General features: G+C 33.9%; 2 long non-coding RNA genes across 2 annotated transcripts; one reads left to right on the forward strand and one right to left on the reverse strand.

Annotated features, from left to right (window-relative positions):
- Positions 1 to 3214: 3214 nt before the first annotated feature.
- Positions 3215 to 8927, forward strand: LOC138133777 (uncharacterized). The gene is made up of 3 exons (XR_011160513.1): positions 3215 to 3708; positions 8256 to 8394; positions 8450 to 8927. It is a non-coding gene; the product is annotated as an uncharacterized lncRNA (long non-coding RNA).
- LOC138133780 (uncharacterized) lies at positions 8815 to 11059 on the reverse strand. Its single transcript, XR_011160517.1, has 2 exons — positions 10505 to 11059; positions 8815 to 10448 (listed from the first exon to the last, which is right to left on the reverse strand). It is a non-coding gene; the product is annotated as an uncharacterized lncRNA (long non-coding RNA).
- Positions 11060 to 12560: the final 1501 nt, after the last annotated feature.

The following is a 12560-nucleotide window of genomic DNA, read 5'->3' on the forward strand; positions in this document are numbered from 1 at the left end:
CATTTGCACAAAGTTTGAGTGGTGGGAAACGATGCAGGAGGACACCCTGAGGCTGTCTAGCCAGAAAAAACGCGAAAATTCCACAAGTAACAAATAGGGTTGTTAAATCTTACCTTGATTATTATTATTGCACAAAGCACAGATGAAGTAAGAGACACCGACAAAACAAAAAAAGAAAGAAAACGATCGCACCACCCAATAAGTCATTAAGAATCAACAAAATTTTCATTGAACCCATAACAAGCATCGTATTGCAGGTCTCTAATGAGAGGGTTGAGATACTTAGCACTTCTTAATAGCATTAATGCCACACCAAAATATGTCAACCATGTTTTCTTGATATGTGTAGGTAGATAGGTATATCACTTAGAAATCTAAATCTCGTTTTCTGATAAATCATAAGACTGACAAGAACAAGAGTCAAGCGTTGATTTGGGTACCTACGTTAAACTCCCTAGATACCGTTCTAGATACACAGTATCTACAGTGTGGAATAAAGTGATTTACATCTAGTTACCTTTGCATTACCCTTGTAAAAATACGAAATGCCGCTCTTCAAAAAAAAGAAAGCCTAACCTCAAAATATTCCAAAATTCCAAATGTGATTTATTGCGAAGGGATGATATGAATGCAAAGTAGAGATTGAAATTAAAAAGGAGCTAACAAAAGCAAGTCACAGCTAGTGTTGAAAGTGGCCACCAACGTTTATTAATTCAATTTAGTAAATTGTAACAATTGTCAATTCGATTGATGACGTTTATTAACAGAACTAATAGTTCGGCACTTCAAAAAAAAGGTAGAGCGGTACAGGAAAATTTACATGTGCAAAAATTCCAAAGGTAACTAGATGTAAATCATTTTATTCCACACTGTAGTAATAGTGAGTAGTAATCCTGTAGGATAACTTTAGGGCAGCGCCTTTAACAGCCGATTCCCGATCGAGAAGAGGAAGAAACGCCAAATTTAAACTTCGATTCTAACAGTTATTTTAATTTTTGATCTTTATAAATTATAGTACTATGCCGGCCAAAAAATTTTGGCCGTCAATTAGTGCGATTCTGTTTCAAAATTTAGCAATATTGTTATTGAACAACATTGATTTTGTATAGATCCAACCAATCAACAGCTTCATATCATAGCAACTACAACCTTGTTATATAGCAATATTGGTAAATTTTAAAACAGAATCGCACCAATTGTCTGTCAATTAAAAAAAAAAAAATGCAATCCGTACTGAGATACCCGCTTTTGAATTCAAACTAACCGCCAATAAAAACTATAGAAGTACGGTTGTCGGTACCGTCGGCGATCGCTTGAGGGCGGGGGTGAAAGTCGACAGGCATAGACAACACAGTAAACCTATAGAATCATGGATTTATTAGTACTGGATACGGCAATACCCTATAAACGTATGTCGACTTTGAAAAAACATATCACAGACTTCGGTACCTTCCCCCATTTCATTCTAACCTGTATTAAAATATGTTTCTCTCTGTTATTACAATACGTATGTCGTTTTGATGTCAATTTTGAAGTTTGAAATTAATTCAAAAGTCTGAACCTGTGGTCTGAACTGTCATAAAACTTCCTGAATTCGTAAAATAGAATAATTGCAATAATGAAAACCTGCAGAATTTGTTCTACTCCTTATTGTTCTTCAAGATAAGACTTATCTTTTCACTGGTATGTACCTAAAATAGACGATTCTTTACAAATACCGAAGACCTGGGTGAAAAAATGATTTCAGTTTTCCAAAAGAAACCTTCTTAAGAAACAAATGGATATCAGTGTGGAAGAGACAATCAAAGTTGCAAACGATGCGGTTATTTGTTCAAAACATTTCGGAATTCTGACTAGGATGAATGTAAAAAACCATGCAAAATTTTAAAAAGGGTTTGTATAGGTATCTTCACAATACCTGAATTTTCCTACCACACCTAATGCTCCCTTTAATTTCAATTTCGCAGAAGAACATTGTAGTGGCAACAAAGGTAGAGCGTATAAAACTTAAATATTTAATTTCTCTTTCATAACTTACTTACCTATTTTTAAAAATTGTTAGAAAATAAAACTACTAGCTGGAATCAGCAGATTCGAGATATAATGCAGATGTAACAGTAGAGCATTTTAGTAGCCCTCGAAAAGCAAAACGACATGTAAATATGATCCAACATGTTGACGAGCAAAGGGAAATACACTACGAATGTAAGAAAACTGCGAAAGCTCTTAACAAAAACAAGATAAGAAGTAAACTTAACAAAGTTGTATTATTTAATAATGAATAAATATAAGAATCTATTACGAGTAATATTTATTTTGGTGTTTTTTTGTAAGTTTCATGGATACTTGTGAGTTTGAATTTACGCGCAAATTAAAGTTAAGTGGTTCACAAAAATATAGGTAGTTGTTGAAGGCAGACAACTCTCTTCACCTTTGTAGTCCAAACCTGGATTTCCTTTTGTGAAATCTTTTCCAACAGCATTGTCAGTGTTTCACATTAGAGTGAAAAATACCTGGCTTTAGACGAATTAGTCATTCTTAATACGTTCAAGTTCTAAAACAATAATACTTGATAGAGTTAACGGTTCAAATACTCTCGAACTATGCAAACTTCAGAGAAACAGATTAGAAAAAAGATGACACGACTGACAGGAGAGTAATAAATAATTGATAGATTGAGAATTTAAACCAATCAGAGTCGGGGGACTCGCTAAAGGATAGTGCTAATACCCAAATAATGCGTTGAGAGCGACAGAAATAGATGGTACGTCTTATTCAACTATGATGGCTGTACACCGTATCCAGTACTAATACATCCATGTATAGAACGCAAACTCCTATACATTTTATCGGGTTTTTTTGGAAACGCACCCACCACAAGCCGTCAGGGGACGCTGCCGTTTTATAAAAATTAAAAATCGCGGAAACTTATGCCAAAATTTAAAAAAATATATATTCTGACATATTAAGTCATAAATAATAAATCTATTCTTACGAGAATTTGCAGGGTGCAATAGTTATTTAAACATTAAGGGAGGTAACTAATATTTACCTGTCGAGGACAAGTTTGCCCCCGAGCGATAGCGAGGGGTAGCAATAAAGTCCGAGACTGGTTAAATTAGTTACCTCCCGAATTGTTTATAATATTTTTTCCACTCTCAAAGTTATTTTGAACTGCATACTTCCTTTTTGATGAATTTATTTGAAATATTTGAATAAAATATTAGTACCTATGTCTGTTGCCGGTTGCTACGACTTTCATCACACAAAACGTCAATATTAAAAGCGTCGTGTCAAAAGTTTGTAAAATGAATTTGAACAAAATTAAAAGAGAAATGGAAGTTGCTGAGGCTGCAAACGCTTCATGTTCCTTCCCCCTGCCACAGAAATCGAATAAACGTTACCATAAGGCATATTAGTGTTTTGTTTGGTTTAATTTTTGTCACTTATTTCCCCGAGGGAGGTAAGTGGTTACTTACATCCCGTCGTTAATAGTAACCAACGGTAGGTCAAAAAAGTTGTACCTACATCCACCAAATCAATGTCATAACAACGTACTTACCATGTAGAGAGTGGAAAAAGGTATTTAAACCATATGGAACTCGCCATAGATTTTCAAATCCAATTAAATATTCTGGGCATTTTATGGAATGGATTAAAAAGACGGGTAACAAGCAGTTATCAACTTTGGAGCCTATGAAAGTGTAGGTGTTATGCAATGTATAGTTGGTTGCATACTGTATATAACACTGTACTATATAATGTTAAGCTCTTGTAAATAAACCTTAGTCTAAGCTCAGATGTCTTGTCGATAACATCCTCTCACCACCCATCCCCTTTGTGTCGAGAACAAGACATAACATGGCGCAGCCTATCGTCTAGTCCATCGTCTCCTACATTAAATAAGAAAAACCAAGTAACGTAAATTAACGGAAATACCACCGACAATTGGAAGAGATGGATTCAGAAATTCGAAATTTACGCAACAGCCACAGAATTAACTACGAAGCCCGAAAACATACAGTGCGCTCAATTATTGTATCGCTTAGGAGAAGACTGCATTGAAATTTACAATTCATTCGAATTTAAAGACGGAGAAAAGGACAACTACAATATTCTCAAGAAGAAATTCGAAGATTATTTCGTTCCCAAGAAAAATCTGACCTATTGCCGATATAAATTCTTTTCTTCGCGCCAAGGCAGTGAAAGCATCGAACAGTTTGTGACCGATTTACGTAATAAAGCTCGGGAGTGCGAATTAGGTGACTTACAGGATGAATTAATAAAGACAATGTTAATTACGGGGATTCGCGATGAATCTGTACGCGAGAAATTAATTGAAAAGGACGGAACATCACTAACTTTGGACAAGGCCGTCGAATGTTGCATCCTGACGGAAAACTCCAGGAAACAACTTCAGGAGATGAAGAACGGAGAAACGCCCAACCGTCTAAATTTGGAAATGGTCAACCGCCACCAGACGACAAAGACATCCACCTCGTCACAGGGACAATCTCCAGGTAAAATGATTAAGAATTGCGCGCGATGTGGTCAAAACCACAAAATTAACAATTGTGCAGCATATGGAAAAATTTGCAACATATGTAAAAAGAAAAATCATTTTGCAAATATGTGCAAACAAAAAAATAAATCAAATTTTAATAAAAAGAAAGTACAAGAAATTGATTGTATGCACATATCTCAAGATGAAGGTTCACAATTTCAATATTTGTCCATAGAATCTATAGAGCGAACAAATGCGGTAACAAATTTAGTGGATATAGTAATTAATGGGAAATTTGTTAAATGTAAAATTGACAGTGGAGCTGACGCAAATCTAATATCAGTAACAACATTAAAGGAACTGAATTATGATTTAAACAAAATTAAAATGACTAATGATGTGCTAGTTAGCTACACAAAAGAAAAAATACCAATTAAAGGAAAATGTAACTTAATTGTGCAATTTAATAAAAATAAGTTTGAGGTAGAATTTTATGTAGAACATAAACATAACAAAACTGTCATAGGCTTAAGAACTGGTCTATTAACTGGTATCTTACAACTGAACAAAGAAATTCACACAATAAATATTAATGAACAGTTCATGACTTGCCAAAATAATTATAAAAATTTCATACACAAATATGAGGACGTCTTCAAAGGAATCGGGAAAATGAATAAACCATATCATTTTGAATTAAAAGAAAATGTCAAGCCAATAATTTATCCTATCAGAAATGTACCATTTGCCTTACGAGATAACTTCAAAAAATGCTTAGATGAATTGGAAAAAAATGAAATAATTAAAAAAGTGGAAGGATGTTCTGAATGGGTAAATTCTTACGTACTAGTTAAAAAGGAAGACGGTTCGTTACGAATATGCTTAGATCCTCAACATTTAAATAATTCACTTAAAAATCATACGTACAAAATACCAAACATAGACGAAATAATAAATAAATTACAAGGTTCCACAATCTTTTCTACTTTAGATGCTTCTAGTGGATTTTGGAACATTCCTCTCGATGAATCATCAAGTAAATTATGTACGTTCGGAACACCATTTGGTCGTTATCGTTTTATGCGAATGCCATTTGGTATCAAAGTAGCCAGTGAAGTTTTTCAAGAATGTTTTCATAATATCTTTAATATTCCGGGTGTTGTAGTATATGTAGATGACATCTTAATTCATGCAAAAAACAAAATCGAACATGATAGAATACTAGAACAAGTGTTTCAAATTGCAATACAAAACAATATTAAATTTAATTTGAAAAAATGTAAGTTTGGAATGACAGAAATTAAATATTTAGGTCATAAATTCACTGCGTTAGGAATTTCAGTCGATGACGAAAAAATCAAAGCAATTAAAGATATGCCGTCTCCGAGATGTAAAAAAGACATTGAGAGATTTTTAGGCTTAGTCACATATTTAGGTAGGTTTATAAATAACTTGTCTGAAAAAACGTATCACTTGAGAAAACTATTAAAGCATGACGTTATTTTTGAATGGAATAGCGAACAACAGAATGCTTTCGAACATCTAAAAAATTTATTAGTAGACAAGCCGCTCTTACAATTCTTCGACCCAAAGAAAGAAATTATTATTTCCGTTGACGCTTCACAAAACGGACTGGGTGCAGTTTTACTACAAGATAATAAACCCTGTGCTTTTGCCTCTCGCTCAATGACAGACACACAACAGCGGTATGCTCAAATTGAGAAAGAACTCCTAGCAATTTATTTTGGGGTGACAAAATTTTACCAGTACATTTATGGCCGGAAATTCAAATTAGAGACCGACCATAAACCTCTGTTGCCTATTTTTAAAAAGCCGTTAAATGAATGTCCAGCTCGCTTACAACGCATGAGACTATCGTTGCAGAAATACGACATAAATTTAATTTTCAAACCAGGCAAGGAATTAATTATAGCTGACAATCTTTCAAGAGCCACTTTACCAGAAAAATTCGAGGATAATTTGAATTTAGAATTACAGATTTGTTTAGTGGAACAAAATTTAAAAATAAACGATGAAAATTTTAAAAAATTAATTTTTGAAACAAAAAATGACGATGAATTACAAAGGATTAAACATTATTTAATTAATGGTTGGCCCAATTCAATTAATAAAGTACCAATCGAACTTAAACCTTACTACAAAATACGATCTGACATCACAAAAGGTAACAATGATTTAATTTACATGGGACCCAAAATTATTATTCCTAAAACTCTACGTCCTAAAATATTAAGTGATATACATGTAGGACACTTAGGTATAAAAAAATGCATACAAAGAGCCAAATTTTGCGTTTACTGGCCTAATATCACAAACAACATTGAAGATTACGTAAGTAAATGCGAAATGTGCAATAAGTACGCTAATTCAAATAAAAATGAACCAATGATTCCACACAAAATAATAAAACAACCATGGCAAAAAACTGGCATGGATTTATTTGAAATCAAGGGTCAAATATATTTAATTGTTGTGGATTATTATTCTAAATATCCTGAAGTTATAAATTTAAATAGAAATATTACTTCAAAAAATATTATTAACCATCTAAAATCAATTTTTGCAAGACATGGTATTCCAAAAGTAGTAGTTACAGATAGCGGAACACAATTAATCAGCAATGAAATGAAACATTTTGCAAACAAATGGAATTTTCAATTAATTCCCGCATCTCCAAAACACCAACAATCAAATGGGATGAGTGAACGAACAATTCAATCAATTAAGCGAATAATAAAGAAAACATCAGAAAAAGATGAAGATCTTTACATGGCTCTTCTAGCATACAGAAACACACCTATTCATGACTTATACACTCCATCACAATTATTAATGTCAAGATATCTACGTGACAATTTACCTGTGGATCATGAACATCTGAAACCCAAATTAATCAATAAGACTTTGTTTAATAATAAACTCGATCAAAAACAAGAAAAAAGTAAATTTTATTATGACAAAAAAGGAGTAAAAAATCTTGACCAATTAAACAATGACTAAGTTGTAAGATACCAGGAAATACCAAAAGGTCCGTGGAAACTAGGCAAAATTAAGCAAAGAACCGATGAACGTAGCTATCAAATTGTAAAAGAGGATGGGAAATGCATCATAAGAAATCGTAAGTTCATTAAAAGAACTAAAGAACAAATTAATATGCACTTTCCTGAATCTTCAAGCAGCTTGGTTAACAGTACTTATAAATATGATCAACCATCGACATCTAATTTTGTATATGATATAGACTTAGACCCTACCGTGACAAAACAAAACGTGAGTGCAACACAAAGTGCAATAAGTGACGACATTATTCAAAACAGTAAAGTACTAGAAGAAAGTGAAAACATAGATATAGGTTGTACAAATAATATAAGTGAACATAATTGTTTAAGTAATAAAGTAGATATAAGAAATGAAAATAATTTAAGTAAATGTAAACAATTAAGGAATAAAAAAGCGACATCAAAAATTCTGTACAAACAACTAAATCCGGTAGAAAGACTAAAACTCCAAATAGGTTTAAGGATTATACAACTTAATAATTAATTTAAATAAGATTTTAATTAAAAGGGGAGATGTTATGCAATGTATAGTTGGTTGCATACTGTATATAACACTGTACTATATAATGTTAAGCTCTTGTAAATAAACCTTAGTCTAAGCTCAGAGGTCTTGTCGATAACATCCTCTCACCACCCATCCCCTTTGTGTCGAGAACAAGACATAACAGTAGGTATAACAGCTACACTGTGTGTGGATTTCATTTTACCAGCAAATACTTCGACAGGAACAATAGATTGCTGAATGTGGTCGTACCCTCGACTCGATACAACTTCCCTCCTTTTTCAGTCCAGACTTACTTCCAGCTTCCAGTAATAGTAAAAAAATATTGTTAATTATATTTTAACTGAAAACTATTTTTTATAGAATTTTCATCCGATCTACCATATTTCTACTGAAGACGCTATAAGTAAATTGTGTAAATCCTGTTTTATGTAGTAATGAAGATATAAATTCTTGTGAAAGTTTCAAAAAGAAAATAAGAAAAGCTGAGCATAGTCAAAATTATAAAAAAGCAGAATGTTAATCCAAAATTCGGGCTACAACTACGGGCTGCAATGTACCGAAAACGTTACATGTAAAATTCGATGTCAAAATAAAGAGCACCATTTTGAAGGTGAGGAAGCCATAAATTTCTGTTTGTCGCAATTGAGGAAATGAAATACTAAACCAAAATTTATAAAAATGCAATGGAAATGTATGGAAAAAAATTGGAAATAAAAACTTCAAAATAAATGTAGTCTTTTAATTTCATAAATAAATTATTTTGAAAATTAATATAAATAAAAAAGCCAGGATATCCAGCTGGCTGTGTCTTATTTTGCACCTACCACAAGCCAGTAGATGGCGTCGGGACACAAAAAACTATGGGAATTTGCGTTCTATAGGTTTACTGTGTTGTCTATGTCGACAGGGGATGAACGGCCATGTTTTTTTTGAGACACTTTTGTCTTGACCGCAGAGTAGTACAGAAGGACCGTGTATTTTTCTGTGTTCTAATTGTGCGATTTTAGTTGTTTTTTTATTGAACTGTGCTAAATGTCGCTGTCCAGCTTCTGTAACTGAACTAGGTACAGGTGTCCCAAAAATGGCGTACTAACGGTGCACTACCGTGTAGGAGAGATTACCGTAAACGTCAGAAAAATGTTAAAAAAATTATATTGGACTTATTTGCTGATTTGGCGGTCTTTGAAAGTGGCACTTAACACGTCAATTATTTTGAAATATCTGTATGAAATTGTCATGACAGCTACGTCTAGTCGTACATATTATCACAAAGTACAAGATCAGTCACTACCAATATTTAATCCTGCATAATAGAGAATTTAGAAGCTTTGGATATCGAAAAAAATATTTTGTTCGATACCTCCCTAGAAAGTGGGTCTGTATCCATGGTTACCAGTGGGTAACCAATAATAACTAAACGTTATTCACGTGGAGTTGAACATTTTAAGGTCAAATAATTTTATTTTTTGACTCTAATTATGTTTTGTAAATAGTGACATGCAGCTAACCAACATAATGCGAATTTAGCAATGCTCAATCCAACGTGAACGGTATTTACCTGCATGTCACTATTTGCAAAATTATTTGACCTTGAAATGTTCAATTCAACGTGAATAACGTATACAATGCGTTTTTTTAAGACTGGCCAGAGGGTTTTACATGCTAATTTTTCAATAATCCCCCTGTTAACTTTTATTTTTGTCAAAATTACAAAACCTAGCGCTGTTTTTAGATTAAACAATAGTATTATCTAGTCATTTACTACATTTTGTAATACCTAAATGGTTGTAATAGACAATTTACAAATAAAAACAAGTTTCTTTACTTTAATAAAAATTAAATGAAATGTTCAAAATGGCCTCCAGAGGCAGTTAAGCAATCACACAATCAATTACATATCAAAATTACAATTACAAATGTCAGGTGAAATTTTAGCCTACTGAAAATTTAAAATTGGAGCAAACGGAATTCAAAAAATGTCTTTTTGCTAACTTATTCCTTGATTCTGGTTATTAAATTGAAATTGCTTCAATACATTATCGTATCCCACAACTTTACTACAAAACTGGGTTGAATATTTTCATGAGGACAAAAGTTAACAGGGGGTTGAAAAATGTAGCTTGAAAAACCCTATGGCCAGTCTTAAAAAAAACTCACTGTATAACAATTCATCACTTTACATAATTCATCACGACGGCCACCGAATATGCCCATCATCAGTACAACTTTCTGAAGGATCCACTCTTGGTCCGCCGTTTCCAGTAAAACCTTGCAAACATCGTTTCTTGAAAAAGTTGTCGCTTTTTTCGGCTGATAGTTTCTACATTTTGTTTTCAAAAAGGAGGTGATACTGTTGAACCTGTACAATTTATTATATTAAAACAACTAAGAGCTTATTAAAAAACCTCTGGATACCTGGAGATATCAACGTTTTGAAATACAAACAGTATACTCTTCAACATTGAATATCACCACAACCGCGCTGATGCTGCTTTCGTCTTTTCCCTTGATCTCGGTCTGCCATTGTGTAAATATTTCCAATTCTTTCTGGTATCGTAATTTTGATTTCGTAGGCACCATTTGGTACTTCGCGGCACTTGCCTCTTCCAGGACGTCATCAGGAACACAGAATTCTTCGTCATCCATTTCCACAACGTGGTGTGCACAATCACTTTATTGACTTTGCAAAACTTTGTTTATTTTGTATTTTATTTTTTTCCATAGCAACAGATCTCTCCGAAAATGTGATTTATTTATTTTATTTTAATTTTATTTAAAATTTTGAATATAAAGTTACAGACTCATTTTCTAAGGAGTTATGTCTGGTATCGAACAAAATCAAATACAGCACTCGAGAGTAAGGCCGCTTTTGTTCACTTGAATTGCATCGACCACTCCGCTGCGCGTCGTGGCCGAACATGCAATTCGCGTGAACAAAAGCTTTACCTTCCTCTCTCGTAGTGTAAATAACTATTAAATCCACTACGGTGAAATTTCAAGGTAATGATGTACGAATATATCTTTGTTTACATTGTATTACCGTTAATAATAATAATAAAAATAATTGATTTTTTTGTCGGAAACATTTTTTGCATATTTTGTTCATGTACATTTAAGCATCCTCGATAAGGTAGTAAGTAGTTTGTACGCCAATTTTGGGACACCCTATATGTGTTTAGGGTACTAAAATTAATTCTGCTTCGCGCGAAATGTAGTTTAACAATAATAAGACACAAATGGTTCGCACGTGGGTTTCCACCATGTTTTACAAAATCCACCATTATCTCAACCATCCCCATGTATTACGCTTTTAACATTTATAAGCTTGCGAAGGAGCGTAAGGCCGCTTGGTTCTAGCTTTGCAAATTTTATAAAATCGTACGGCTCACGTTTTTTTTGTAAACTCAGATGTAACAATTCACTAACGTTCCTAAAAAAGAAAAGGGCACCAAGTTTTAGCGTGGGTCTGTGGCTTTCACTTTTTAAGCGCACTCCCTCATTTTTGATCCCCTTTTAATTATTCCGAGTGACGCTTTTGGTGTGATAAGTAGGTACCTAGTTATTGTTCAACACTTTAATACTTTAATCAAAATTGCAAAGTTTCCACTTTTCATCCCGGTAGCAACCAAATGTTTTTATATTTCAGGTGTCTCCGTGGGTTTTTCCTTAGCTAGGGATCTACTACATTTAGTCCCGGGGCGCCCTCCATATTATTCAGGGCGCCCCCCTTGTCGATGAACCGGCTCTAATATGCTAGGGTCGACCGGACTATGTTTTTTATTTCTATGTATGTGTAAATGGTTGTTACCACTTTTCCATCCCAATTTGAAAGTGTTCTTAGATAGCTCTGTCAACAAATATTTGTCGCGTTTCTTTTTTGTTTGCTTTTTTCCAGTTTGCTGTAGATGTAAATTCTTGACCTTACCGCGAGGGTCTCTCTCTGTTTAAGGGGTTTGTTTTCCTCTAACCTCCAAGTGTTGAACACGACCTCGTGGCCCTCATAAATTTTGCACCCCAAGGGAGACCCAAAAACCTAACGCTTGGCAGGACTTGTTGAATGCTGGGTTATACTCGAGCTCCATGGCACACTTCCGGAAATGTGATCATGTCTATTTTCCCTGAGTCTGTGTAGCCTGACAAGCGCGTTTTGTTTTTCTTTTGCTTTGTAAAAGTCATGTTCACTTCAACCGATGAATTTAGAGTACCTCAATTTGTTGCCTTAACGTAAAGCAGTTAGGACTCTCCCTTAGCATTAAATCACGGGTAGGCGGGAAATGTTAAAATCATAAGGATAGGTGTCACAGACCACCGGACCACACAAAGCCACTCGCTCCTTTTATAGCGTATCTGCCGCACATTGTAAATTAACTTGAAAAAAAGAAAACATGCTAAAGTTCTCGTCTAGTGCTCGCTCTCGCTCGAGCGGTCCGAAGTAACTGTTTTGTTTGTAATGTACATGACCTTTCTGCTT

Source organism: Tenebrio molitor, chromosome 6, assembly GCF_963966145.1.
Source record: "Tenebrio molitor chromosome 6, icTenMoli1.1, whole genome shotgun sequence".
NCBI classification, from domain to species: Eukaryota; Metazoa; Arthropoda; class Insecta; order Coleoptera; family Tenebrionidae; genus Tenebrio; species Tenebrio molitor.